General features: G+C 42.2%; 1 protein-coding gene across 1 annotated transcript in view; it reads left to right on the forward strand.

Annotated features, from left to right (window-relative positions):
• clmpb (CXADR like membrane protein b) overlaps nucleotides 1–23,722 on the forward strand; it is a 68,118-nt gene that overhangs the window by 19,279 nt on the left and 25,117 nt on the right. The window lies entirely within an intron of this gene.

A 23,722-nucleotide genomic window follows, 5' to 3' on the forward strand; every position in this document is an offset into this window, starting at 1 on the left:
AGATTGTATCACAAGCATGAGGCAAGAGAGGCTAGAAAAAGACAGAGAATGAAGAGGCAGAGAGAGAGAGACAGATAGAGAGAAAAAAGTAAGAAAGGGAGAGCAGTTGAATGTGGGGCAGACAAACAGACAGCAAGTTAAAAGGAAAAAATGAGGCAAGTGAAAAAATGCAGATGTTTGAGAGTGTTTAGCAGATCCTGTTGTGAAGCTCTCAGTCAGTCATAATAAACAGGCCTAATGCACAATTAAAAACACCTGGAGCCCCTCCATCACTTATTAAGTCAAGCTTATAATCATATCGGGGGGGAGCAACTCCACTGCAAACCTAATAGCTCTGATGTGTGTGTGAGTGTGTTTTTCCTCTCCTCTCTGTCTGTCACTCCCACAGCTTTGCAAATTAAGGTGTGACCAAGGCAGAATGAGATCTTTCCATAGCCAAGACAAACACCATAATAGGCATTTCAAACACAGACCCTATTATTTTTCTGCAACGGGTGTGCTGCGGCTCTGGCTCCTCAGGATCTTCCCTTCAGAAACACCCACATATTCCCCCAAAAGGTTTTGAATCATAAAGTTATCGTCACGCCTTACTCCTACGCTCAAAAATAATATACATGACAGAAAACTTGATTGCTTTTAGGTGAGGAAATGCATAAATGACACATTTGTTTAAGGAAAAATTGGAGCATTTTGCATGAGAAGATCTGTATTGTGCACTTTTGACAGAGAGAGGTGCTAAAATTCAACATCAAACAGAGATTGTGTAATCCACTAGCAATATTATTAGTCTATTTCAAAGCCATAAAAGAATAAAAGGTAATTCTTGCGTATGACAATGGAGAGTTTAAAAATAATGTCTCAGCTACTTTTGGATTTTTGGGGAGCAGCTTCTAATAGACTAGACAACTGTGCAGAACCTCAAATAGTTGTACCCATTTATTTAAATCTCTGAGGGGGGGTAAAAGTAATGTTTCCCCCTTTCGGCTTTGGGCTGAGTATTATGCAGCAGGTTGCATGAGGTGTGTTTAACTTGGACTTATCATGGGGAAGGCCAGAAGCTTAGTGTAAAAGCTGCAAAAGCTCACAAAATAAAAGGCTTTTATCTTCTCTGTTGTTCTCCAGCTCATATCCAGGATCGCATTTGTGATTGCTATACAATTTCTGGTTGTTTATGTAGTTGGCCTCTGGAGGTAAAGCAAACGGCAATCAGCAGAACTTTGAAGTATTCCACTTTTCCTTGTTACTGGATTTCTTTCTCCTCTGCAGACCGCCACCCAGGGTTTCTGTGTCCGTTTCATTTGGCAAAGCAAGTCTGCTAAACAAACCCTTTGAACTCTGGCTGACTTAGGCTCATTTAGACAAGCGAGCAGAGGGAATAATCAATCCAAAGATGTAGGTGTCACACCAATCTAAATATTCTATCACCTCAGATTCTGGAAGATGGCTGAGACTGAAGCAGAGAAGAGGAATATCAGCTGAACTACAGTTTCTCGAAAAATCCCATGACTGCATCCACCATTACTGAGACTGAAATTAATTATTACAGAGCATTTCATTTGAGGAAAAAAGTAGATGCTAGGGGCAGCTTAATTGCAGCCCAGTTTCTTGCTTTATTGTTTTCTGGATGATGATGAAGCAATGCTGGTAGTGCCCAGTGTGGGAGCCGATCCTTATCACAGTTCTCATGGCTTTTGCCAGATGGAGCTCTTGGTGGCAATTTCTGAGCTACAGCACAGTGAAGTAGGAAGTACGACACACTGATGACAGAGGGCCTTAATGGTTTAAAGTGTTAAACCTTGTCTCCCCTCACATCCTTATGGGCTATTATGGTTTATGTTAATTAGCTTGTTTAACAGCCTGGCTGACCTCTTTTGGTCTGTCTAATATGTACTTCCTTGAATCCTGCTGCAGACAAACGATCAAAGGTACTTTAATCAGGGATGCGTATAACTTTAGGTTTTTAAAGAGCGTCATTAGCTGATATACTAGACCCTTAAGATTTCTTTACTTTTGGTGGGGTTATGATGGCATTTTAACCCTTTCCCTTCATGTAAGTTAAAGAGCATCTGGCAGGGACCCTGGCTATCCAACTACATCAGTGTCTACTTTGAGACTGAGCCTGTCCCTACAAATTATCTCTTGCCTCACCCTGGGAGCTGGAGCGCAATGATCCATTTGAGCAAGAGAGACACCTCCCCCATTACTCTCAGATTGAGCTTGGCACCCCTCACACTGCCATGCTGGTCATAGACAGGGCAGAGTGGAAGAAGGGGTGTTAGAGCGCATTAATCTGCCCTAAATGGATAAATCTGCTCAATTTGAGCAGCTACACCTGCATCCCAATCAGCCAAGACACCATTTACAAAAGCTCCATTTACAAAAGCCATTGCATCACAGGCATGTCTTGGAAAATTAGCAAGGCATACAAATAGACGACAGCAAAGCCTCAGACTCAGGCATGACTGATTATAAGATGATTTAGTGAGTGGTTTTGACTCACAGAGAGAGCCACTGAAGACAAGCCTCAGAGGGTAACAGAGTGTGGTTTATGCTGTTTCATCCTTGCCTATCTCTGAGGAAAAGGAAGGAGACGGGGAGTCTGTACAGCTCAAGGTGTGTGCCATTACTTATTGAGAGGACAGGTAGAGATCCGAGGAACTCTGGTCAATAAAACACCATTTCTTACAATAACTCTTAACTCCTTCCTTTGTTTCCTCTCTCTGTCTCTGTCTATTGTTCTTTAACCAGCAACTTTACACTGTGCCAAAAACATGTGTAATTGTTTGATTGCAGAAATGTAATTTTTGCGATCAAATAATTATGAAAAAAGTGTCTGCAGCACAGATAAAGTAGAAAAAAAGCCACATAAGGCCCTGAAGGTGCACCAGATGAAGCTTTGCATATTTGACAGAGTTAGTTTCCGTTTAGTCCTCTGCAGCTACTGATTCTGACACCTCGGCTCCACTTCATCTGCATAGCTGCTAATTTGCTAATCACAATAAAGCTGCTGACAATCCAGCAAAACCAAGAGGAAATGAGAATCTCTTGATGATAGCAAGTGTAAATCCTCTGGCATGCAATCAACATGTTTTTATTTGTAATCTATTTTTTACTAGAGCTGTTACTGGAACTGTACTTTATTCTGCTTTGCGTAGGTTATCTATTGAGTTATGTGTTGAATTAGCAATACAGATGAGCTACAACTCTAACACAGTACATTAGAATTCAGCTCAGAATATTAAGTTGCTAATTAAAACAATAATATATATCCCAATTCTTTAAGCAGTTGATTTAAAGTCTTTCATACGGAATCCATTTTGATAGAGAAGTAAGGTTTAGGACGTCACTCAGCTGGTATGTTAACATGGAAGGAAGAAGAAGCCCGTGAGTGTGTAACCTCAGACAAGCTTGTGAAAGCCTGGTTGTGAGAGGCCAGGGGGGCTGGAGGAATCTGGTTTCTCAGTCACTGATGGGCTGGGATGGGTTGGGTGCCAGATGTTCGTGGACATGCAAAGAATATGGCAAGGCTGGCCCTTGCAGCATGCTGCAAGATGTGAAAAAGCTTGGCACAGTCAAGGCGGCTCTCTCCTTGGCACAGTGTGCTTGTGTGCAACCTAGTCTTAGTCCCCACCCTCATTCTCCCCAGCTTCAGCCCCAATCCAAGACATCAAACATTCCCATGATGTTATTATATTAAACCGTTTCACTTCTTTTACTCTTGCTATTTCTTTCCCCTTCCCTTTTACTTTCCTAATAATATCCTTTAATATAGAACGTCAAAGCATCTTTTTCTCTCTACCCCAAGGTATGATGTTATTTTATTACAGGGGTATGATATTGTTTTAACATGCCGTTATATAATAAACAACCCTAGCTGGATTCAGGGAATGGAAAATGGGAAGCTAATCAAGGCAATTAGCAATCACTGTCTTAACTGCAGCTTTTCTTGCTTCTTGTTGTAGTGGCATCCGGTGGATCTTTGCAATCATCTCAGCAGAGGTTCCTACATAATCCTGATTGTCTCTTCCATTTTAAAGTGCAGAATCAACTATATTACAGTTAGTGTTAGGTTTAACCAGTAGTAGTTTGACTGCCAGCAGTTGATCCAATGAAGAAGACAGATTGAATGAAGGTCTATGTCCACTGCTCACATTTATCTTGCAAATATGTCTGGTCTCAAGGTTGTTAGTTCCTCTTGGCCCGTGGTTATTTCATCCTGGGTTTATGGTGCAGCATTTTGCTAACTTGTCACTATCATGCGTAAGGGGTCAACCAGAGGGCTTGATCACTGACCTTCCAGGTCTATACAGCCATGCTTCGACCACCCCACTGCATCGATGAATGATGGCCTGTTAGCATCACAGGGAGCACCCATGCGTCCCTGAAGCTGATTAAAACACAGGTTGATGGGTGTTATTTACTGCATGGTCCTTGTGTGTGTGTGTGTTGTGTGTTCTGTTTACGTGTGTATGCCTCTCAAGGACTCTGGCCCCAGCAGTCCTGGCCTCATAACCCCATCCCCCATCCCCCAGCCGTGTAATGGATCACATGAGGGAATGAGAAAGAGGAAGGAGGGCCCAGATGGCTGTCATTTTTTCTGCTGGGTGTGTCACCCCTTTAGCCTTGGTGAATAACTGGTTGAAGGTTGAAGGCTGCTGACATACGCTCAGACCGATACGCCAGAATGTGCAGCATGTTTGTGTGCATGTGTGTGTCTGGGTGCTCATGATGGTTTTGTGTGGCCTATTAGAACATACTGTATGTGTTTGTACGTGGATGCATGTGTGTGTACAATATGTGTGTGCACCTTAGACGACATTGCAGCTGATGGCTTGTCACTGATAGTGGCCCCACCGTGAAACGAAGGTCACAGTACTCTCTGGGTTTCATCTGGCCCTCTCACAGGAGTACCGCTGTAGCTGTCAGCTAATGAGACAGTGAAAGGGAGCAAGGGAAACAGAGGATAGATAAAAGAACTGAGAGAGAGAAAGAGAGAAAGGGAGATGGTGTGTTAATGAGAGAGTAGAGAGGAGAAAAGGGGGGGCTAGGTAAAGAGGAACAGAAAGCAGAAGAGAGAAGAAAACCACAGACAAAAATATGGAGTCAGGAGGTGGACAAAACAAAATGTGCGAGAAATGAGAATGAGCACAGAAAGGGAAAAAACAAGAAGCCAAGAAATGAACTACAGCAGCAAAAAGGAGACGTCAGAGAGAGGCAATGTTGAGCTCATGGGAAAACAGCAGACAATGGGGACGGGGGACGGGGGGGGGGGGGGCAATGAAAGGCTTGAAGAAAATTAAAAACAAAACTCTGCTCCAACTCCATTTTCAAGCAAGCCATAAAATGTACTTCCACAGAGCAGCAGAGAGATGTTGCAGAAACAGTATGGGAGTGGCCTCCTGCAGTCTGCCATGCACCACACCTTCATACTGAGAAAATCCTGCCCTGTCTCCTTTACATCCCGTCTGTCTCCTTGTCTTTCTGTGTGTAACTCACTGTCTTTCTGTTTTGCTCCCTTTTTGACTGCTCTTCTCCCCCCTCATTCCTTCAGAGAGAGCTCCCAGACAGTGCCTTAAGGCCACCATACTCAGGAATGATGGATTGGGTCAAGGGTGCATGGAAGCGGAGGGGGTTGCAGAGCACTGCAGTGTAGCATGACTGATGGGAACATGCATTATTTTCCTGGAGGGCTCGGCAAGCAAAGGCCAGAATGTAGTATATCGCCAGCACACGCTAAAAGGGCCTGCAGCATGGAGAAAGGGGCACTTTTTTAATGGTCATTCTGTAACCCTGAATCATGACCTGCTATTCCTATCAGTGTGCATTAGCTCATGGCAGCGACAGAGGGGGATATTGGCAGATGTTCAAGCTGCACTACAACATTGGCTCTTTGATGGTTTGCCGAACAACCCTTGTTCTCCTCCACAGACTTCAGAGCAGTTAGCGTGTCCGTAAAAGGCTGTTTGGCTGAGACACTATCCAGTTACTCACCGCCACCATGGGACGTTACCCCACACCCACTCGCCTCACTGTCATACATCATACATGTGAATTACGTTGGCTACCACCTACCCTAGACTCTCCCTGGTTTGTTTTTCCTTCTCCAGGGTGAGCACATAAGGTGGAGTCATTTACAAAATGTCCATAAACATCCACTCAGCTGCTCCTGCCATGCTTTTAAGTCAGGTCATAATGTTTTAACTTAAAATCAATATTCTGGACTGTGAATTTCCTGCGACTTGGTAAAAAATGTCTGTAAAGGCCCCTTCCATTACACTGTGCCTGTCGTGCTGTGCATATGTACTGTAGCCTCGGCCCGACTCATTCATTTATAATGAGTCGGTTATGACTCCCCTGAGTCATGCTGGAGACTAGAGTCTTACTGTTCAGTCAACCAGAACCTCCTGTTGGAACAGGAAAGCAGGGATGTGCCACCGTACAGTGTTTATAACACAAGAGCGGAGAAATGCTGCTGTAATTTTAGCATCTAGTGCATAAGGGGGCTGATAATTACAGTTCTATTTAGCACACAGCATTTGGTTATAATTGTAAATTTATTATCACAGAGCAGAAAAGCATAAAAAAACAAGACTCCAGCTGTGGTGTTTTTTAAGTGTGTATTTGAACTGAAACTTAATATGACCCATTTAAGTGAATTTCATGAAGCCTGAATCTGAAAACCCACAAACAACATTTTAAAGGTCATAGTTGTCAATGTGGAACTAGTCATGTTGTCTATCTAAGATCATTTAAAAAATAACACTACATGTATTTTTCTACATGGTACGAAGTTCTTCAGTTTAAGAGGTGTGCTTTTCTTTCAGCATACCCATACATGCCAATATTTCCTTAATCCACTTGCCTATATATGACTGATTCATACTTCTCCAACTAAGAGCCTTTAGCATCCTATCATTGCATACTCATTAAGGTATAAATTCATAATGAATATTTGGTACTTCAGAAAGCTCACAAGTCTCTTGTCCTGCACTTCCACAGGCAATGAGCAGAATTGCTTTATGATCATTGTATTTAGTATGTCTGGAATTTTACTGTCCAATTTATGCTGCTTGATTCGTGTAACATACATGCAAAACAGTCATAAGTTTTAAGTGAGTATTTATCAATGACCTCTGTGCTTCCTCACGTGCTTTTCCTCCAGTTATGTACTCATAGGCCTTTCCTTCATGCATTTAAAAAGATCTCTAAGGAGACCTGAGAACTGATGACCAGAATTGTGCAAATAAGAAATCAGACTTTTAACAAGCTTTTCCAGTGATGTTAGGATTGAAAGATCATAATTTTGCTTTTGAGCTTTATATATAACATTTTGTATTTGAGGAAATAAAAAATAAAAATTCTTCATAAGGAGAATTTAGTTGGCAATTCTACATCAAGTCAAGCAATTTCAAAGCCCAACTTGCAGTCCCATTTTAAAAAGCAGGTTCCATATAAGTGCAGCATATGAAAAAACATCTCTATGGTTAATTCAAAGAGATTAGAGTTGTAATGTTATCCAACTGTGGTAGACTGAGAACCTGGCCAAGCGGGGTGGCAATTATTCAAACAGGAAATTGTCATAATAATAGTCACAATAATAGTCATAATAATCTCAGTGGTAATAGCCTAGATACAATCTAGTCAAATACACAGTCCTCTGCATGGTCCATACTCGGAAAAGGTCAGCACTCATGAACCGATAGTATCAGACTAAACAGCATTCGAGCCTAATCACTCCAAAAACATGTCAATGTTTCTAGAAAAAGTTTTTAATTTAGCAGGTTTGTTAAATGTGCATTTGGCCTCGATATGACACACATGTAAGTAGCGTGCCAGGCACATAATTCTGTGCCTGGTGAGGCGTATCATGCAGCAGTTGCCACACTTTGTTGTAGCTTTGCTACTTGTCATGCGTATCAGCAGACAGATCAGGAAGAAAATGTGTGATTATATATTAGTTTCTTTGGCTTTAGCTGCCCAAAGGATTCTGATTTTGTTGCCTGCTATTAAAAAACCTGGAATTTCATGCTTCAGCTGGTGTTGAAGTTGTGATTGACTCTTTTCGTAGCCAAAAAGGTGTGTACCAATATTCAAAACTTTAGTAAACCAGTTGACCAGGAATGTACTTGTATCGTGGCCTTCTTCTCTCTCAGGTAGACCCTCTAGTCTGATCCAGCTGATCTACTTTAGCTTATAATATTTCTATGTGCCACTTGTTATTTTTCCATTTTCAAGATCCTTAATATTGTTTTGTACACCTCAGTACCTTCTTTTGATACCTTCTGCAATTTCCTCTTTTCCTTCTTTACCAACCAGCAACACCAAATCAGTTTTATGGGCAACATGATTCTCCATCTCCTTAAAAGCTGTCATTATTTAGGATTGGCTTGAGCAAGTGCATTTCTTTGCCATTTTCCTTCTCAGGTATGCTCTGTCAAGTTCTATGTCGCTGACGTCATTGATCTCCACTGTTTTAATATTTGTTGGCATTTTCATATAGCTTGGATGCTTTTGGCAAGTTCTTTGATTAAGTTCTAGGTTCAGTATTTACTCTAACAATGTGTCAGAGTGTCAAGTTTCACTACTGTTCACCCCAATTTCTGTAAAATCCTATTTTATTACATTGCATTATCCTCTGCCTTATCCAATTAGCTCTGTACGCAAAACAAGTACCAAGCCATTTTATGTTACATGTCAGTAGACAGTACTCATCTGTAAAAGGATGACTCCATATTTATAATGAAGACAGGACTTAGTGTGAATTAACTGTAGCTGTTGAGAAGTTGAAGGCACATACTATTCTACACACTGCTGTCACAGTCCAGCCATCTCGGCTCGGCTTGGATCTTGTGAGAGTCTCTCAGGTGTTTTGGAGTCTGGGAACAGAGGCTTTGTGAGGGGAAGAGGCTGGTGCCAAACGACTAAAACCTAAACACTGTGAGAGCACACTTCATCCCCTCTGTCTCCTGCCGTGTGTTCCTCATTTCTTTCATCTCTCCCTCCCTCGGTCTCTGCTCCCTCTGTCACATTCCTGTTTTCCCTCCTTTCCAAGTTCCTTTCTCACCCTCTTCACCACTCCTCTTCCTCCATCCACTTTCAAACCAGCCCTGCTTTTTATCTGTGTTTCTCCATCTTTCTCCATCTTTCTCTCCCTTCCTCCATCCCCCTCCTCTCCTGCTGTGAACTAGTTGGGCTGCAGAGAACACATAGTCTGAGGACAGAATGTCAGGAAGTCAGCTCCCATGAAAGGCAATGGGTCGCCACCATGCCTGTATAAGGCCAGATGACTGGCCGGTGTTGTGTGTGTGTTAGTGTGAGCGTGTGTGCATGTTTGTGTTTATCTATGGGCATTTGAATAAATTTACGTACCACTGTGTGGTTTCGTGCACTCACAAGAGAGTTTGGAGTTGACCGTGTATGTGTGTGCACTTACTTAAGTATATGTCATGTCAGAGAGCGTGTGTGTGTGTGTGTGCGTATCTTTGTGTGACTGCAGCCCAGCAGCAGGCTGACGTGTGCCGTGCAGCCACAGGGACCGAAGGGGTTCTGCTCTCCCTCTCAGCTAATCCAAACAAAGCTCAGGCTGAGCCACAATGAGGAATGTCTGCACTGTTGGTCATAGATGCAAAGGGTCAGCCAGCATGAGTGTGTGTTTGTGTTAGTGTGTTTGTTTGTCTGTGTGCATGTGTGCGAGAGACACAGACCAGCTTTGTGTTTTGTCCTTGCATTTTCTTGTATTGGTGGGTGTTCAGGCGTTCGTGTATGTGAGTGCGTTTGCCTGCATGCAGCTCAGTATTCTCACCGTGTACTTGAGTCGAAGCGCTGTGTTCAGTTGCAGGAGCCTCCTGGTGGGCGGGCTATTCTTATCCCCAGACTTACCTGATTGCCATGTATAGTCACAGAGAGATGATAAATTCACCCTTGTTGGAACCATTTCAGTCTGCACTAGAATCATACACAAGGGAGTTAAAGAAAAAAAAACATCCATGTTCACATCCACACACACAAGGGCACATACACTACTGCAATACTTTCATTTCTTTCTATATATACGTGATTTTTCTCCATATGTTTGTCTAAGTGCCTCCTCTGAGACGCTAACTTCTGTATACAAAAACAACTCGTTTTATTTCCTGAAAGTGGAAACTTCATATACTCTTTATTTTTTTCCATTCCAGTAACATTTGCACAACACATTCCAATTTAGCTCTTTCCTCAGATTCCTGTTGCATTTCAAAACTCTAACCACTGACAGTGGATCTCGGGATGACTGATGAAATGCAGTCGAGGTTTGGAAACTTGAATGTTTGCCTGAGCCAGAGGGATCAATAGCCGCTTGTCATCAACAGGGCTATTGCATGTCATGGGTTTTCCAGTGGGCTAAGGAGCCAGGATGAGCACACATGAGGTTCGCATTCACGACCAACTTACTCTGAAGATCGCAGAAACTGTTACAGCACACTGCTACCTTTGTCTTGAATTTAATCACATTGATAAAGAGGGATTTTAATGTATACCCCACCACCCAAGTGAACAATTCAGTTGAAGAAATCGGACCCATTCCCCAAGAAAACATGGCCCAGACCTTTTCCTGCTGCAAACGTCTGAAATGTGGACATACTAAGCTTGAATCATGATGTGTGAACACTCTCAAAGCCACTTGCCTCTGAAGAATTGCCCTGTATGTGAGCACACAATAGGAACTCAGGGCTCACTTTACTGCAGTGTGCCTGAAGCACCGCTGTGATCAAGAGGCTATTGTGAGGCCACTAGTCTGGCACACATGGAGACACCCATCACACACATTAGTGTCACTGTGGTCAAATGGGAGAAAGAGGTTGGCAAGGAGTTTGGCATGTGATGTCCAGTGATGTGATACAGTATGCGTGTGTGTGCTATTTGGATATATTTTTTTAATCGTTTTATGGATTGATTCAGTCTTGGTCGAAACTTTGTGGACATAATGAATGTGATGCTGGACACTGTAGGTCTTATGAGATGATTTCTGTTCCCTGTAATGTCACTGTTGCCCTTTTTTGCTTTGTTGGGCTATATACTGTATGTGTATGTGTGTGAGTGTGTGTACGTGTGTGTGTGTGTGTGTGTGTGTGTGTGTGTGTGTGTGTGTGTGTGTGTGTGTGTGTGAGAGAGAGAGAGAGAGAGAGAGAGAGTGTGTGTGTCTGATTAGTCTCCGGAGCCCATCGGCCATGGACTTTAGAGCAGCTGTGACTGGTTTGACCTCCGACCTCTGAATATTTTACTCCCAGGGTACATCCCAGGGTACTGCATTTGCTTCTACAGACTGATATTTCTTTCCTTGACTGAATTACAGATGAAGTACATACAGTGTGATCTATTTTGTCCTACACATTATTAATTGTATTACTCCACTGAAGTGCTATTGGACAAAACAGTATAAAACATTGGAGTGCATCAGTGGCCCTGAAGGCTTTTATGTGTGGTGATAATAATGAAAACAACATATTTTGGCACTGAAAACTAAACTTTTGCCTTCTGTGCACTTTCTTTCACACTTCATCGTGTAGAATTCCTGGCAGTAATGAAACAATGCAGCAGTGGAGCAGTGGGGATCGGTCCATTTGCAATGGCACATGTTCAAACACTTTCAGTATTTGGCACAGGGTCTGGTGCACTGTACCATAGCTTGGTCCCAAAACTGGAACTAGTTAGAATAGAATGATGTGTATAATATGTGAACCCCCTCCCATCCATCTGTAGCTCCAGGCCACAAGTAACACAGCCATTTCACAAGCAGGCCAATTAAAAGCCAGTGACATTCAGGTGTGGGAGACAGAGTGACATTAAAACTAATTCCTGCTAAAACCCAGTGACATTACAGCAACAGTCAGCCAGCTAGAGTGCAGGCATTCACTGACCATCTTTAATCTACTATGTTGCAAAGAATGCAGTACTGTGTAGGGGAAATGCCAGTAGGAACTCTATGGCAGCCCTCCAAATGTCATTAGGTATTTTTCTCTGTGCTTTTAGCAGTTGAGATGATCTACGTATACTGTACAGGGCAGCTGGGGGATTGAAGGGGAAGGCCTCCTTCTTGCTGTTATCAGAATCTAAATCACCTTACTGAGGACATTAACATGTTACATGCATTTGTAATGCATGTGTTTAACACTTTCTGCATACAAAATGTAGACATGCACATGGTTATGTTACCTAAAGATATGCATGCTGTGTATGAGTAAAGGGGATTGCAAATTGCTACTGCGGTGACGAGAATACATTAGCTATTCAGAATGGATCTGCTAAGAGAGAAGGGGAGTCCCCCCACCCTTTCCCCTGTTATGTCCTCGCTCTCGTGCTCATGCAGATGTTATTCCCACCCCTCCTCCCTTTGTATTAGTGTGGGATTGGAGCAAGGATGTAATAAAGGACATCTCAGGGACGAAGGACATTGGGGCTTGAAGGTTGTACCATTGAGTCGGTAGCACATTGCTTAAGGCAGCATTACTCTCTCACTCAAGTGTGCATACACGCGTGTGTTTACGAAACTGCTATGTATGCATAATCTAAGTTGTGTGTATGTGAGTGCACAAATTAATTAGGTATGGATGCTCTACCTAGTGAGTATATGGGAAGAGAAGAGGACATTCTGGCTATACGCTGGATGTGTATTTGCTCCCAAAGACCTCGCTCCAGGCTAAACTCTTCTGCTCATTAAACCATACAGGAGTAGTCATCCTCCCTATCACTCCCGCGCAGAGAGCCTTAATCAGCATACGATGCAGCCCTGGTCGCACTGCTTACACACCGAATGAACATCTGCATTAACAAGTCCAGCAGATCTCACTCTCACTCTAATGTGCTTATATGCACATATCATATGATTATGCAAACACACACTATGTATGGGGCTCATGTTTGTAAACACATGCACACGCACAGACTAGGTGGAACAACATCCTCTGTTTCCCAGACAGACCTCCTCTTCTATCCCCCTATTAGCCTGGCTTCTCATGCAGAGCCACAAGTGTCACATCGCATCATTGGGAGGCACCACTAATAGAAATATTAATATGGGGAAGATGAGAGAGAAAAGCGTTTTTCGCTCCCTTTCTCTCTTTTTCCCCTTAGCAAACAGATTAGTACCTAATCCACCAGGGATGAGGGGAGATAAATTGTTCCTGATTGGCTACATTGGGATAAATAAACACATGTCTGCTGCAAATGGATCTACACTGCAGAAGGCAATTTTTATCAAGTCATTTCATCTCATGTTTAGTCCTTAAATCGTTTTGGGGTTTTTTCGATAATTGAAATCTGGAATAACTCCACTTGTTTTCCAATGCAGTTTCACTTGGTTCAGGAGTTTCCTTTATACGCTTAAGATTAAAGTGCAATAAGATAGATCAGTCTCCAAGGTTTAAGAAAACTTGTTTCATTTATTACATTTATTTGTTCACGATGCAAATTAAATTCCCTCATCCTGTGCAACATTAAATTACTTTTAACATTGATCTTTAACTCTTTTCAGTGGTTTGGTTCAGACTGGACTTTGGTTGTTCTAATTTCTTTGATATTTCTCTTGGTATAAGATGCTTTTCTGTGGCCTTTTAACAAGGCTGGATCATCACCTGGGCTGTTTTTACTCAAACCCTGATACCTCTTCAGATGGAATTAGTGGCTAGGGATGTACTGGGCCAGCATGTGGCACGTAGGAGCAAAGCTGAGATGTCTGAACAGTTTGTTCTTCTGGACTCAGGAGAGAACATTGTCATCGTCCTGGCGTTAGTCCATCCATGCATGGCACAGGCATTATGTACTCTTGGCTGAGCAGGCGCCACGCAGTTGCAAAAAGTGTGCTTTTACGGAAATTACTGTTTGTGTTTGAGCTCTTTATGAGGTCTGATGTACAGCAAGGCTGAGCGATAAGAGGAGTGCTTTAAGATAGATGGGGGCTCTCAGCCCCCTCCTGAGCAGATGCACAGGGATGGAGAACAGGTTTTGAGACCCATGTGCAGTGCAATTCACAGAAGAGATCAGTCTGAGGGAGTGCTGTGTGGCCAGTGGCACGTTTCCTCTGGAGCAGGGAATCACATACAGTGGGGCAAGTTGTCTTTTTTTAACACTCATCCTCAAAGACTCCCAGGTTAGCCAGTGGGATTTGCACTTTTTCATTTTATTTAATCATGCATGAAAGTTCTATGCTAATCTTGGATATTGTCAAATAAGATTCGATGTCCACAACTGCTTCTTTTAGCCCCACCATAACAATATATCTCAGGGACAACCTGGTATAACATTTGAGCCGTTCCACCACAATAGATAAGGCTAAGTGCTTATCTCAACAGTCTCTACTCGGGAAGCTCTTGAGAGCATGACCACCCAGAATCCGTTAGCCTGGCCAGAAGTTAAAACCTGTTGCCCTAAGTTTCTGTAACAAAAAGTCAGAGTGATTTAAGAATACATCAGACTGTTTGTAAGTCACCTGACGTTGGCCAGACAGAGAGATGGGACCTATAATTTCCACCTGGCCTTCTGAATCACTCCTCAAGATCATGCCAGCATACCCATGGAAGATTCAGGTTGCTGTTAACACTTCTTCTGACATAGACATTCATTAACCAGATTGTTGTTATCAGTGTCAGCATGCTGGAATATGCAACACATGGATACATAAGTCCACACCTGGTGGAGAGGTAAAAAAATACATGTTAAAGTTCAAAATTTGGGCTAATGGGTTTCATGGGTTTGGGAATTTGTCAGTACTAGAAATACTGAGGCAGATGTATTTGGAGAGCTTGAAATACAGCTGAGCATCACTTTTATATTTATTTGTTGTGTTGGTAAAAATGGTAGAGAAAGCGTAGGATTAAAGAATTGCTTCCCTGAGTGAGCAGAACACTCTCAGTGGCGCGCCGCATAAACCTTTCACCGGTCAGAGGCTGTTTTTAACCTTTGCGTGGGATCCAAAATGCCAAAGAGCCAAACGTCTTTCATTAATCACAAGACAAAAGCTCCTTGCATCAGCACAACCTTCAGAGTGCCGGCAGAGTGAGAATCATATACCAAACTTTTAGAGAAAAAAATACACCACCATGCCGGGCTGCTCCCACCTCTGTTACAGCACACTGCCTACACTGATTTCCTCCTGCACCTTGTTCTTTTTTTAATTAGGAAGGAAATACTGCCCAAGGGCTGATGCATAAGGGACAAAGCACTTAGCATGTCTGGCCCTAACTAAGATTCTACATTCTGGTTCCTAAAATAAATCCATTTATTGCTCCCTCTTGGGTATGCTTTCTCATGCCTAAAAGGAGCACGATGTTGATTATAGCTTTAGCTGCCACACTCTGTAGACTACCCAAGCTTAAGCTGTGTGGCCAAATTTAAATGAAAGAACTGTGGGACATGAATTTGCATAATACACACATGGAGAAAAAAGAGGGAGCTCAAAGGTAGAGCCTGAGATGAAGTGACTGCTACTTCTATGAACCAAAAAGTAAAGTCCCCTTGCCCGTCCAAAAACAAAAATCTCCAACCCCACATCCAGATGCTATCATCTGTTAAATTACCACTTTACCAACTCAATGACATATCCTCAGATACACCTCATACACATTCATCCTAATGTTTAATTCACTTGAAAGTTGAGCACAGGGCTTGTTTTCCTTTTTCTCCACTCCCTCTTTCTCCATCTCCCCGTGGCGATGTCACAGGGGATTAAGTCACGGAGGTCAAGGGACTTGTTTATGATTCATCTGGAGGGAGGCTGGAGCCGGCAGTAGTACCCACAGGGCAGGCAGCTAGCAGGCTACTTCCCCAGCTCCCTCGCGTTCCTGTATGCTAACAGTGTCTAATGGCCCTCATAGAAATGACATAGAGAGAGGATTCTTGTAAAGTCAGATCACACATTTCAGTATCTTTATGTAAGTAAATCCTGTGTCATAATGTATAATATTAAAATTGTATGAAGGTATTGTTTAGATGTTGTTTGTTATTTTTTAGATTGCTAATAGATTGCCTGCCTTGTGGTCATCATTGATTGGAGGTCATAATATAAAAATCTTCTTACCAGTGCATGATGAGTAAGGTTGAACGTTAAATACATTAGTTTCTAATCTATTTCTCCAAGTTCCTTTGGACACATTGTTGTGTATCTCTAAAACATATTTCCTGTACTACAATCTGTTTAGTATAAGTCAGTAAAAAAATTTACAGATTATATAAAGTTGTTTTATGAGAAAGTATGTATAAACATAACTAAATTGTTGCAATGTATTTCTTTTCTAATGATTTATTGATCAAAACGCTAACATTCCTTTACATTTTCAAAGGTTTCATGCCTCAAACTTTTTGGAGTATCCCAGGTAGATTCCAATTTGAAGCACCAATAATAATGTGCTACCCTTATTAATGACATTTAAGTCTCCTCCGATCCAGCCTCAAATAATTGCATGTCAGATTTTTAACAACCTGTTGGAGTTGATTAACTGTAGTAATAGTGTGCATGTATATTGTGCCGAGGCTTGCTTTTATTAAGCCGTCTCACAGTAGGTAAACCGCAAACAGTATTAAAGGTTAGTTTGAAGCACATGTTCAACCACAAAACAAGCTAATCTCGTGCCAGGTTTTTCTATTGTTCCACTATTACTAGTCTCCTTTGTTTGTAATGGAAAAGTGGTTTGTTATCAGTGACAAACTAGCAAAGAACCGTGTTATTCAACATCACTGGGCTGGTGTCAAGGGAACTAACATATTACCGCTGTTCAGTGGGACTTACTGTCTTCTTTTAATTGCTCTTTTAATTAACTTGTGTTTAGCCTTCGTCTTGTTAGAGGATGCCCGAGCATGCCATTTAGCAAAAGGTAATGAGATTAACCTGTCGTTGACCAAGCAAATGTAGATTAAACATTATGGCCAAATGAAATGAGCTGGGCTTTATTTACTCATGTGTACAAGCAGGCGGCAGGCAGGCGAGCCACAACTCTCTCAGCGGTAACATAGCTAAAATGTCAAGGGGATAGAGGGGAGTGTGTTTGGCATAGAGTGGCGAGTGTGGCCGACCAGCTGCATGGGAAGAAAAGAGAGAGCAGCCAGCGCTGGAAAATAGTACGAAATTCTCCCACTCTGCCTCGCTATCTCAGGAGAGACGACTGCAGAGAGTCGATGAAAACAGGCCGCTAATCAGTCAGTCACACTAACACATGTGTTAACTCCACACACAGACACACACCTACAGCACCCAGACTCCCTCTCTGTCTCTTTCTCTTGCTGTCTCGCTGTACACATTTACTCAGAAAGAATGCAAATGACACCCTCTTCCTCCATCTACCCACACACACGCAAACAATGACATGACCTCCAGCGTAAAGACACGCTCATTGGGTGAGCACACTAACTGGTCAAGGCAGGAGGAAACGACACGTGGCATGTTTAGCTGTTTTTTTTTTCTTTCCTCTTAGTCCCAGTGAATTCTTGTCCAATAGCTTGCAACATTGCTCAACACTGACGGTAATGTCTTAGAACACAAACATGAACATTAAACCTCAGAGATCTTGAAAACAGAGTCACAAGTATTCAGGATTTATTCTTGACATGTACACTGCACCCTAAATACTACACACCAAACCCTTTAAAGGCTACATGATTCTCTACAGGACCCCGATACTCTTAGAAACGCTTTACATTCTCAAAGGTGCAATATTCAATGAAGCATTTCTCTAAAAGGTTTCTTGGCACCAAAACAGTGAATCTATTGTACAAATCAAAAAAAGGCAAAGTGATGTATCTATAAATCAAACATGGAATCATATCTTGGATTTGTGTCTACAAAAATACAATGTCTATACAGTATCCATATCACATTCTATATCTAACTTCTGTATGATGCTAATAATTCTTGCTCCATAATTCTTGCAGTTTGCCCTCATTTCTTTTAACACATCAGTTAACAGTTTCCACGCCAATGGCCTACTTTATACCTCTTCAGTAGCTGTACCCCCCACAAAAACTACACAATGCAAGGTGACAGTTTCTTCCTTGTTTTATGGCAGACTCAAATTTAATTAAATTCACCTTTAAATGAGGACTGTGGATTTATTTTATCTGTTGAAATTTAGGAACTGGCTATGCTATTGAGAAAAACCTCTACTGGGGCAGTGAGAGCCAATTGCAGAGACTTTAGTTGTGACCTTCGCCCCGTTTCCTACTCGCCCAGAGTGTCACTGCAAGCAAATGTCCTTCTCCGAGCCGGAATAAGCTGCCTTGGCCCAGCTAGTGCCGCACCTTGTTTTAATCAGGCTTTGGGGAGTGAAATATGGGCCTGGCGAGCAGGCTGTACCCGAGCTCCATTCATCTGGTTTCAATCTTCTCTCCGCCCTCGGATGTGGCCGCGTGGGCATTCCTTTTCTAGACACTGAGGGGGTGGGAAGAAGTGGTGCTGAGCAGCACAAAGGGCAGGCGTATTTGTTTGGAGGAGTCTGTCTGTGTGCAGACAAGGACTTACTAACTCTGGTTACTTTAAAAAAGCTGCAAAGTGCTAATGCTTTTGTATGATGATGCTCTTCTGAAATGGACAAGAGGATACGCTTAAACCATCTAGAACCATATAGCCATTCACACTTTTCTTGGCTGACCTTTAACAAGTTAATGTGTCTTTTGCTTTACTTTTCAATGTCAAAATAAATGCCTTCCATGTACATGCTGCATGGAATATAATCATTTTAATTAGATGCAGTCCGAAGGCACGTACCATACTGTGGATATTTGCAATGTGTTTGTTCCACTACACGTATAAATATACTGTAGGTGTGTTTTATGTATGTGTGTGTTTGTGTGTGTAGCAGGTGAATAAGGTTAGTGTCCTGCATGAATTGGCTTAGCTAATCATAGGGACAGATGGTAGGTTGGTCCATTAGCTCTCCTAAATGAGCCTAAGTGAGACCTTTCCTGGAAGCTTTGCAGCCCCTGTTGACCTCCCTGGCCATCGTGCAGCCACCACTCTGCCTCTGTCAGCTACCCCACCAGTCGACACCTTTCAGTATACAGCTGCCAAAACAGACGTGGCATCTGCTCACCTCTGGGGAAATGGCAGCCATCGATGTGTCCTTCCTAGTCACAGGCTTGGATGTATAGGTTACCTCTTTGTCCTTTGCAGCAGCAGCTACAGCTTGAGCAGCTGTAACAATATCATCCTTTCATGTGTGTACGAGGCATCCCCTGCTTTGTTATTTTCTGCTTAACCAATCAAGTAAAATGATATGTCAGATGCATACCATAGGACTGGCGACAGCACTAATATGTCAATGACGCAGCCCGCTAGTGCTGGGCGGATGGAGAGAGGGAGTTAGCGTCCCGTCTGTTTTCAATTAGCCGATGAAATGTACAACATGGGAGCTGCTCTGTTGTATTCAACTCCTATTCTCCCGTGGATCCAGCGAAGTAAATTAGCGTCTTTGCTGAGAGAGGCTTCGTCGTCTAACCCCAGGTGAACTTTGACTTTAGGCTGTGACAAATAATCGCAGTGACCTAAATAATGGAATTAAATCTGTGTGTGCAGTGAGGCGAGGGAGAGGAGGAGAAGAATACGAGGAATGTCCAGAATCCCCACACTATCCTGGCTATGAGCTCCCAAAATGTAGTGCTTACATATCCAGATTGGGGCTATCTTACAATGCTTCTAAAGCTGAGCTTTAGTGCTGCTCCAAATATAGCACCAGCTCTAGGCTTGTTTTCCTCCCATTCCCCTTGTTGGTCACGTGCAGGCAAACCATAACCATATAGCCCAGTGTGGCTTTTATTGTCTTCCCACAAGTTGTTAAATGCTTCTTTGAAAGAGCACTGGGGTATTGAATTGCATTTAATAAAAGTCAGGGGTGTAGTACTTTATAGTGCATGAGGTAGATAGTATTTGAAGTTTTCATCGGGCTCACCCTATTGTGAAGCATCCATCATCAGAGAAAGCCTGGGCGACCGCGATACATTCCACTTCCTGTGGTCATACACCTAGTCAGCTCTATTTTCAACCTAATGGACATAAAAAAATTGCAGATTGCAGCAAAATGGACTTGGCAGCACAAAGCTTATTAAGTATTGATCCACTGAAGTCAGTGCCCATGTCCAGCCACTCCAACATTGTGAGAGGAGTTCGTTCACACGCTTGCCAGCCACAAATTGAGATTAGACCACATAAATAACTGGGGAAATTGAGGAGCATTGTGTGTCCTGGGGAACAGAGAACCATGCTCACAGTTGCATGATGTGCCAGGAAAAGAGGCAGGAGAAAAAGGTTGTTTATATGTGCACTGTAGGTATTACGGCTTTTTATATCATAGCTAGCCCATCTGTCCAAACTCCAGCATTGCTTACTGTAGCTGATATCATACTATACCAATGCCCAACAGGAGAGCTTTAAGTTGATCAGCAGCAGGCGAACCTGTCTTCTACAGTGTTTTAATGAATACAGCTCATCTTGTTTCTCACTGCACCATCTGTTAGGTATGCAGAGTAAAACAGAGCTTGAACTCAGCAAAGAAACAGCCTTCCACTGTGTTGTCTAAACTGTGGTGTCGGTACCTGTACCGGAAATCTCTGTGATGAATATTTTCCGCTCTTATTCACAAAGCCCTGCCAACAAAAATACCGTAATGCCACAAGACCAAGAAATAAGCTCAGCCCTGGGACAAAAGCTTGCTGAATACGGAGGAATAGGAAAAAATGTTCTGTGCAGTAATGGAAGAAAAGTTTTCTTTGTGAGGGATTTCAAATTTGATTTCTGTCAAAGAAAATATAATTTCTCTAACTGGATTTGGAGTTGTTTTCTTTTGATAGCTCAAGTTGCTGACTTACCACTTTGAAACCAAGCAATCGTTTTCTCTTCAATTTCAGCGAAATGTTCTTGGCAACAGCAAAAAAGAAAAAAAGTGTCTCATTTTAGAATGAAGTACTTTTTGTGCATGTCTTCATGTGTCAAAGGATTCACTTTCCTCTGTCCTCCATTAAAATGTGTTTTCTCAGTGGGGGACAGCAGGTTTATTCGAGGCTGTGTGTACGTGCTGCAGGGAGGATGTGCCCTTTCACACACACACACACACACACACGCACGTACCCAAACACAGCTTCAGTAACCTTGGTGATAAGTTTCTACAAGACATTAACTCTCTCTTCTTTTTGTTGCATGCTTCTCTGTAGTCTCAGATTTGGAGACGCTCATGCAGAACAAAGTGAATGTGCACACATGCTGATCTGTTTAGGCTTTGCCAGATGTTGGGAGGATCCGTTGCTGCAGCAAAATAGAGAGGTCACTGTCCAAGCCCCATTTAACTGAAGCGTGTTATCTGGTGCAAAACAGACCATTTGACATTTGGACCTTGTTCAGTCTGAACACATTATAAGGAGGAAAAATGTCTTGAATGGTGTTTTTCGAATGTAACCCTGTAAACGGTTTAACGCCACACAAGCTTCTGGAGATTATTCTGCAAGTCAGGCTGAAGTCTCTAAGATGCATTGCTGTAATTAACATTTTAAATGGATACCATCCTTTCCAAAATGATGAATTGGTTTTTAATTAAAAAAAAAACTTCCAGCCAATGACAATCACTGTTTTCTTTGTGCTGGAGACAAGTCTTCTGCTTGTCACTCTTTCCATTTGGTCATGTGTCTAGCGTTGGTTTTTACAAAAGCCACATAAGGTGGAAAGAATTAAAAGGCTCTTACAGTAATGTGTAGTGTCTCAGTGTTCTCTTTCACTTTGAATACATACGTGTTTGTATGTGTTTATTTTTGGAGTTTTTGTAAAGAGACCAACCCAAACCCAGCATAGCAAACTTGTACAAAGATGGTCAAAGCAAGCATTTGTTGTGCAGGTTGGTGAAAGTGTTGCATGGGAGTAAAATAATTTGGACCAAAGTGTAGCCCTTTATGAGAATCTCTCTGCTCTTTGGACCGTTTCAGGCTAAAACCAGAAGATTTATGGAGTAGCCGTAGCATCTTGGACAGCTACACCCATGAATGCTGGTGATGCCACCAGATGCAGTGTTGATAAGATGTATATAGCACTGTAAGCAGGTTTCACTGACTCTCCCTTCCTTGGGGAATTGTGTAATTAGCTTTTCCCCCATCTCCACCTCCTCCCTATTTCCTTATTTTGCTGGAGGAAAATGCAGAATGCTTTGGGGGAATTAAAAGTGCTTGTCGTGAAACTAATTTTGGATCTATTTTCGGGATCTGTCAGCGGGATGGCGTCCCTATCGCTCGACGTAACAGCAATGACAAGGCCATAAAAGGGATGCTAATGAAGGCAATATGAGAGGCACTAGGTGAACAGTTACCACAAGGTCTTACATTATTCAGACCTCAGTGGTATTTCAGCTTCCTTTTCCCATTCCCTCTCTTCTCCCATTTGCCTTCCACCTACAGGTTCAAGGGATTATCGTGGAAATGATATATAATCCTTCTTTTCCTCAAACCCACCCATTACTGCTCCAGCCAGAGCTCATAGAAACCTCTCATCAAAAATGAGCATGAACAGAATGGCCCTCACTTTTAGATGTTTTCATCTCAAGCTCCAGATGACTGGACTCAAGTAGCCCATAGTGCTACAAATAATGGAAATAAAAGGGCAACACTCTGTAGCTAAATAGCATATAATCAATAAGTAAATATTACTTTCTTCTGACATACTGTACATAGTAATAATTACAGTACTATTTCTGCATCTGCTCAAGTAAAGTGATGTATCGTAGTGAGTTGTTATAAGGAATTACTTTATATGTTTACTAGTTAGCTGGCTAGCATGTAATTTGGCTGTGTTTCCTGAGAATTGAGGTGATGTGATCCGAATATAATTATATTTTTTTGAGAGAGAGATTTCAGCTGTCTTTGGCTGGTGTCATTCATCAATACATTGCACAATGTCAGTATAAGCCCACCACAAAAATGACAAGTTGTGGTAAGATAATCGTGAAGTAGTGACACATTTCTAGTAATAGTAACTAATATTTAAGCAATCAGGATATAGGAAGGAGTTATTCAGGAACTGCTTGTAAGCTATTGCTAATTAGCAGGTAGCTCTTATTTGTTCCTTACTCATTCCTTAGTAATGACTCTGTGTACCTTATTGTAAAGTACCAACAAAACCTCTGTGTCAGCAGAAGGGAGTGTCAGTCGCTGGGTGTGAGGCGAGGAGGATTATGGGATTTTATCCCTTCAAAGAGCCAGCCTCCAGTCAGGGAAAAAACAGTCCCTTTGATTTTCACAGAAGCAATATATTCATGAGTTGGACCTTGAAACTACAAGGAGACTAGTGTAGTGTGCCATATGCAAAACATGTGTTTTAATAGGGCATGATAACTTGGTACATTTAAAGAGATTTACCCCTTAAGAAGCTGTAATTAAAAAGGGAGCTGTGGCTGTATGAATAAAGGACTCTTTTACACAGTGTGCATGGGGGTTGTTTTTGTAGGCATTCAGTTTGCTCTAACAACTGGAGGCGACCTCTTGTCTGCTGAGACATCTGAGGATTTTTGTGGCGTTTCAAGCAAGTCTGTTTCGAAATCCTCAAAGATATCAGGAATGAGGAAAGGGCAAGATGTAGCCTCATATCTGTGAATCTCTGTGCCACATTGGTGTTATTTATAGTATATATGTTTGGCATTTGAATAGCCAATTCAGGTCACACAAGATTGCTGTACTATTGGGGGGGCTCAGACACAGCCTTTTAAACAGCATGCTGAGCTGTGAGTAT

Source organism: Siniperca chuatsi, linkage group LG7, assembly GCF_020085105.1.
Source record: "Siniperca chuatsi isolate FFG_IHB_CAS linkage group LG7, ASM2008510v1, whole genome shotgun sequence".
Classification (NCBI taxonomy): domain Eukaryota; kingdom Metazoa; phylum Chordata; class Actinopteri; order Centrarchiformes; family Sinipercidae; genus Siniperca; species Siniperca chuatsi.